The sequence below is a fragment of the Galeopterus variegatus genome, unplaced genomic scaffold, assembly GCF_000696425.1.
Source record: "Galeopterus variegatus unplaced genomic scaffold, G_variegatus-3.0.2 Scaffold4482, whole genome shotgun sequence".
NCBI classification, from domain to species: Eukaryota; Metazoa; Chordata; class Mammalia; order Dermoptera; family Cynocephalidae; genus Galeopterus; species Galeopterus variegatus.
In genome coordinates this window covers 53,222-60,122 of record NW_007730593.1, presented here as the reverse complement: position 1 = coordinate 60,122, position 6,901 = coordinate 53,222, and the positions used below count along the sequence as shown (strand labels likewise).

The 6,901-nt window shown below is 44.3% G+C and overlaps 1 pseudogene; it reads right to left on the bottom strand.

The window, feature by feature from the left end:
- The window catches only part of LOC103603170, a 21,890-nt pseudogene extending 20,936 nt beyond the window's left edge, over nucleotides 1-954 (bottom strand).
- Between the last annotated feature and the right edge of the window lie 5,947 nt (nucleotides 955-6,901).

The following is a 6,901-nucleotide window of genomic DNA, read 5'->3' as shown; positions in this document are numbered from 1 at the left end:
GGTATGGCTACCTCAGTGACTGCTCAGTTGGCCACTAATGCCTTGCATGTGTGGTTGCCTCCAGTCTTGGGCCTCTCCGAGGAGCCACCTCTCTGGTCAGCTTGCACTTTCCTGGGCTGCTGGATCATGGGGAAGTACCGCAGGGTGTGTGGTCTCTGCTGAGCTTCCACCTCCCGTGCTGGATTCTCCCTGTTCCGTGTGCTCTGGCCTGGGCTGCTGGGATGCGCTGAAGCACCGCAGAGCATGTGGTCTCTGCAGAGCTTCCCCTTCCCCTTCAGGATGTCTCCCTGCTCTGTGCATGCTAGGCCGGGCTTGGGATGGAGCCGGGTGGCGGCAGTGAAGCCTACCTGCTGCTGGATTGCATGGCAGTGGCCCCCCCACAGGGTGTGTGAACTCTACGGAGCTTCTATCTCCCCTGCTGGACGTCTCTGTGCTCCATACGCATTGGGCCGGGCTGCTGGGTTGCACAGCAGCAGTGTGTTCCCCGTGGAGTTCCCACCTCTCCTGCCGGATGTCTCCCTTCTTCTAGCACACTAGGCCAGGCTGGGAATGGAGCCGGGTGCCTGTGGTGAAGCCTAACTGCTGGATCATGCAGTGGCGGCCCCACAGGGTGTGTGGTTTCTGCGGAGCTTCTGCCTCCCCTGCCGGACATCTCCCCACTCTGTGTGCACTGGGCTGGGCTGGGAATGGAGCCTGGTGGCTGCAGTGAAGTCTATCTGCCGGATCGTGCGACGGCGGCCCTGCAGGGCATGTGGTCTCCACGGAGCTTCTGCCCCCCCGCCCCCCACTGGACGTCTCCCCGTTCCGTATGCACTTGATGTTATGTTCTTATAGTTTAAATCGGTTGATTTGTGGGAGAGAGTGATGTTAGGGACCGTCTATTCCACCATCTTGACTGGAAGTTGCAACTTCTAAAACCACTTGGGAACTCTCCAGCCGGCATTTACTCTCCATGGCGGAAGAAGAGTTCTCCACAAATCACCAGGATGGGAACTGCTGAAAAGGCGGCAGCTCTCCCCCTTACTGGTCATCTTTCTAAAAATAAAAAAAAAGATATTTAAAAATCACGCTTCCTACTAGGTGAGACATCATTTCTTCCAACAAAAATAAATCAGTTTCAAAGTTATTAGTATTATTTCTGAAGCACATTAATCTTACCAGAAAAGTTATTGAGAAAGTTATTGCAACTTACAGTATAATTCAAGTTTACATCTTCCCAGCTTCCTAGAGCTTTCAGTGGATGTCTTAATGGGGGATCAGAGAAGAGTTATGGTTTGGGAAATTTGTGCTGCAAATAGGCCCTAAATCAATTCCAGCCATTGTGAGTTCCTCTTTCTGCAAAATCTAAATACAATTATTCACATCTTGTGGAATTATTTCTGCAGATCTTTTCAGTAACTACAAGAGTTTGGTTTCTAAATTTGTAACTTGCAAGTCATTATTTAGGGAGACCATTAGAAAAAGAGGGAACCAGTCCTTGAGAATAAGAAAGAGAGGTAAGGCAAAAGGCAGAGAGAGGCAGAGGTTTTGCATGAAGACTTGGGAGAGATGGGGAAACTCAGGGACCTCTGGGCCAAGAATGGCCTTTGCTTCCAGCCAGATGGGAAGCTGGAGCTGGATGCCAATAGGAGTGAGCTCTGAGTCAGTGCTTTCCCTGAAGTTATTGCAGCAGACCTGTATTCCAAGGAGGAAGGAGACTGGGGCAGGAAAATGCACTTCAGGTTTACTCAAGCCCAAAGTTTTCTCCATTTATACATCAGACACTACATCAGTCCAAAGTGAGGCACTGGCCCTGACACCCAAAAAGCTTGAGCTGCAGTTTGGTTGGCCCACCATAGCCAATGTTTCTTTCTGCCATATGCTGTCTCTGGGAATTTGGTCCTACACAGATGCTGAAGGTCCTGTAATTGAGGACGCCTGACCCATCACTGTGGCCTTTGTCCCAAGCTGCGGCTGTCAGTGCTCCAGTGCTCAGCACCAGCCTGGCCCAGAGGCCCCCGGAGCATGTGATTAGGAAAGAGACAGCTATCTTCATGTTCCAGAACAAAGCCACCCTTAGTGACTCCAAGATGATCTTCTGAGGGAGACTCACGGAGTCTTTCCAGAGGGTCCAGTCCTAACCTGTGGAGTGGGTTGGAGAAAAGGGTTACCTTCAATGATTTCAAGCCTCCTATTTCACTGAAGAAGAAATACACACACACATATATATACACAAACACATGTATATTTAAGTATAAATGTATATATGTACATTTAATCTCTGATGACATCCAGTAACACATATAACCAAATTAGTTTGTATTACTAACACTAACAGAGAATTTGGGAAGTTTTGTCCAACACCTCCAAGTAATAAAACCAGAAAATTGTTGAAGATGTGCTTTGAAGACAGGACATAGGGAAAAAATGTTCATAAAAAGGAAACAAATTTATAAGGATCCTTTTGAAATTGTAGAGGAGAATGAGCCTAAACATTTCCTAGCAATCCAAGACTGGTAAATAGAAATTTGTGTCACAGTACATGTTGCTGCTGTTTAAAGAAGTGTGCAAGGACAGAAAGGTGTTTTACTTACTGGATTTTTTTATGGCTTTATTTAGTGTATATAAAATGTTTCCTCAGAGGAGTGTTACTGAACATAAGTCTGGCTGCCCACCACCAAAAGAGAAACAAACAAGCCAAAAGTCAAACTATTGGTGAAATAAGAAGTCAGCTTTATTCAGGAACACCATTGACCTGAGGGAGATGTTAGGTTAACCCATCTCTCTGGTAAACCTGAGGGAGAATGGCCACGCTAAAACCATCTCAGAGACTCAGATTTACTGAGGGGTTTTCAAAGAGGAAGATAAGGGGCTGGAAAGTAGGAGGGGGGATGTGAGCTGCATGAGCTCCGTGTGACGGACCAGGTACCAATACTCACCAAGGCTCCATCTGGCTTCTGTTCTCGTCCTTGATATTATCTCAGGATCCTGCAGGATTTTGATTTGCTTCAGGGTGGAATCAGCACAGCTTTATTGATGTCTTCCTTGATTTTCCAATCTGGATAGTACGTGTCTCATAGCAAGACTGCAGCTCCAGGCTGAGTGGAAAATAACTCTACATTTATGTAAATAATGTCATCCTGCCCCATAACCAAGGTTCACAATATCAAATAACTATAGGAAAAAATGGAACTCAGAGAAATGCGTGTTAGGAAAAGAAAAAATTGTGTTTTTAAAAAATTTTTCAGGGCCAGCTTGGTGGTGCACTGGAGAGTGCACCGCTTGGGAGTGCGGCGGCACTCCCGCCGAGGGTTCGGATCCCATGTGGAGACCGGTTCCCGCTCACTGGTTGAGTGCAGTGCAGGTGCAATGCCAAGGGTTGCAATCCCGTTGCCGGTCCCCGGTACGGGCGCGACACCGAGGGTTGCGATCCCGTTACCGGTCAGTAAAAAAGAGACAAAAAGGGAAAAAAAAAAATTTTCCAGGCTTCCAGTCAAGATGGCAGAATAGACAGTCCCCAGCATTGCTCTCTCCCACAATCAATCAATTTACAATTATAAAAATGCAACAACTGCCAAACTGGGGACACTAAAGCTCAGGGGAAGAGGAGGAGACACGTATGGAGTTCATGAAGATGGGAGAAGCCATGATGAGAGAAAGAAAAAACTGCTCTGTGTGAGCCCCAGCCACTTCCAGGCTGGAGCTGCTGAGTGCACAGAGCAGGAGCCAGCAAATGTTGCAACTGTGCTCTTCCCATGAAGTTGCTTGGAGGTAGCAGGGGAGAAGAGGGACTTGGTTGTCCCCAGGCCACCAAGACCACTAACAAGGTTCCCATAGACTCACATAGAAGCGAGGGGCCACAGACAACAGAAAAAAGGAGCCACTCAGAGGCCAGTGATTCATTGCAAGGGACCAGCACATCGCCTGTCCCATGGGAAGTGTTTGGAGAGTGGGGGAGATGGGCCTACCAGGGGAACATTGAGGTACAGCAAGACAGCTGATGTGCCCTCCATCAGTGCAGGACCACTCAGTGGAGACTGCTCAGGTATATAGAACGGCAGGGGGTGCAGTTTGTTGAAAGGCCTCAGGCCCAGACCAGAGTTTCCACACAACCCAGGTATATCCAACCTCACAAGACCCTGAAGTGTTTACAAGGTCAACAATTAAAACCTGAGCTGCACAAAAAAGACTTCCCCAGGGAATCAGCAGCAAAGCACCAATTTAGCTCAACCACAGAGCTCAAGTGCTGGTTCCCACAGGAATTTCCTCCATTTTAGGAGTAAGCAAAGGACAACAAATTGGTTCCAGTGCAGAGTTTGAGTGGTGGGGGTAACTAATAACCCAACACAGAACTGAAAGAAAAAACAAAAAATCCACAGATCAGAGACAAAGTTCTGATATCAACCAGTAAAGATCTAATACCACCAAAGAACACCTATAAAACCTAGAAGGACTGGAAGCCCCCCAAGCTCCCAAGCTGGGGTAGAAAGAGGGCAAAGGGCCCCAGCCATGCCCCTCTGACATCTACATCCAGCCCAGGGATGACCACCAAGCTGCTGCTGGAAGTGCCCCAGGCTCCTGGGGTGGGGGGGGCCAAGGGCCTCAGCCACGCACCCCTGAAGTCCTTATCCAGCCCAGCCATGTCCGAGCCACCGCCAGAAGCCCCCTGGTCTCCCCTGCTGGAATGAGGAGGGTGCCATGGCTTCAACCACAGCCCCCTCTCCCTCCTTTCTCCTTCTCCCACTCTATCTTCCTCCCCTTTCTCCTCTCTGCATCCCCCCAACTGCTCCACGACAACATCTTAGAATGTAAAAATAACAATAATAATAAATAAGTTAATTAATTAAAAAGAGTAATATTGCCTACTTCACAGGATTGTGTGAAAGTTGAAATAAATAAAATTTACATAGCATTTAATATAGTGGCTGGCCCATAAGTGCCTTGTAAATGTTGTTATAAACAAGTATATTATTATAAACCACTCACAGATAACTTGCTTTACTTTGATGTTTCTCAATATTATCATTCTCTTAGACAATTTCAGTGACTAAGCAAGTATTCAGATTTCAAACCTTGAACTTTTCCCCTAAAATATTAAAATCCCCTGGGGTGAATGAATTCTGTTATCTAAAGTGGCTATCTCTTGTTCTATGTGTTTCCCCAGTGTCACTTGACTCAGGAACAGGTTATATGACTCAGAAGAGCTGGCATTTTAAACCAATTACAGTGTCTCTGTACTAAAGCAAGAGTCACTTTAATCTGGGACATATTTTTTCCATCTGTAAAATGGGATAAACATGCTTCCTAAGGTCATTCGGTATGTGACATTTAGGGTCTTAGCACTTTGCATTCCCTAAAAGCATTCAAAATCAATGTCAGGAACATAAAAACAATCTGTAGGCCAAATCAAGCCTGGAGGTCTGTTTGCAACCTCTGGGTTAGATAATATTTTTCTTCTTCTCCAGTTCTAATACTATTGTGGTCTTTATTTCTTTGGCTAGAAGTTCAAATCTCCCAGCATCTGAGCTATTCCCTGATTGCAAATTAGGTACTTTTGAAAACTTCATTAATTCTTTCTCCACCAGAGAACCATTCCATATGTTACTCACTCAGTTTTACTCTTTATGTGTTACTCAATGACTGCGGTATTTAGAGCTGTCTGATAACCCTATCTGTACTTGGAGAAATGAACAGTTTATAATATGAATTATGAACATATAAGAAACCACAAGTACTAATCAATTTAACAAAGTAACACCAAATTTCAAGCAACTTCATCTGGACAAAAAGTATGTTTTAAGTCAGTTTTAAGCCACCGAAATTTAAAAACAGCCAGTGATTATGTGCTCCTTTGCCATGATGTGCCCTCAAAATGGAGATAAATTCTTGGTACCTGAAAATCAATTACAGTGTGATGAGAGAGAAGCAGCAATTCTCCTTCTGTGGTAAAAACATCTCAAATTTGCTACATTTGAAAAGACAACCAGGTACAAATAGTAATGAGCCCACTAATCACAATTTGGTTAAGATGGAAGCGGAGAAGAAAGCAACAAGAGAAAAGTTTAAAGGAATTAAGTATGTCCTTGGTTAAGTGATTCATCAGGGTAGAGAAATAGTATTATCAATAACTGTCAAGAAGATTTAAACTCGGGGAAATAGAGCTAATTTGGGCTGGAATAAGTGAGTACATCTAGCAGTAATGCGGGGAAAATAAAGTCAAAGAATGTTTAATCTAATCTAAGCAGATGGCAACAAAATAAAATAGATTTCCTAAAACAGCATTGAAAGAATGAATCTTATAGCACCTTTTAATCACTTTTATGGTGCTAGCTCATAGCACCATGCCAGGTACAGCTAAGGTGCTCAGTAAATGACTATGGATAGCCGGACATCATGTGAAACATTTAAAATATTTTGGGTGTTTTTTCTAAGAAATTTTAGCCAGAATAATTAGCCATGTCTAATCCTTACATATTCAAAATGACTCTCCTGTCACCAAACATCTGGCATTAAGACTTTTACTGGTGCTGACAACACCAAGTCAAGGGTTAAGATCCCCTTAACCAGTCATCTTTTTTTTTAAGAAAAAAAAAAAAGACTTTTACTTGTGCTGAGTAACCAACAGGGTCCATGGATGGCAGAGTCCCCTTCCCCGATCAATTCCTCAGTAAAGAGTTAACTAATGGCCTTTTTCATGCTCAGCCTGCCAGTAGATTTCTAAATAACAGTGAGCAGAATTTTCTTAAATAAGTTGACTTAAAATGACAATACAGTTACAATAAATTGAAGCATATTTTATGGGTCTCGAAACATAATGATGCTAACTGAAAGCTTATGTTTGTCGTACATATAAAAAAGCAGTAAACCAATTAGCTATGTACTTCAGTCCTGATTATCATTTAATATATTTACAGCTGAGAGG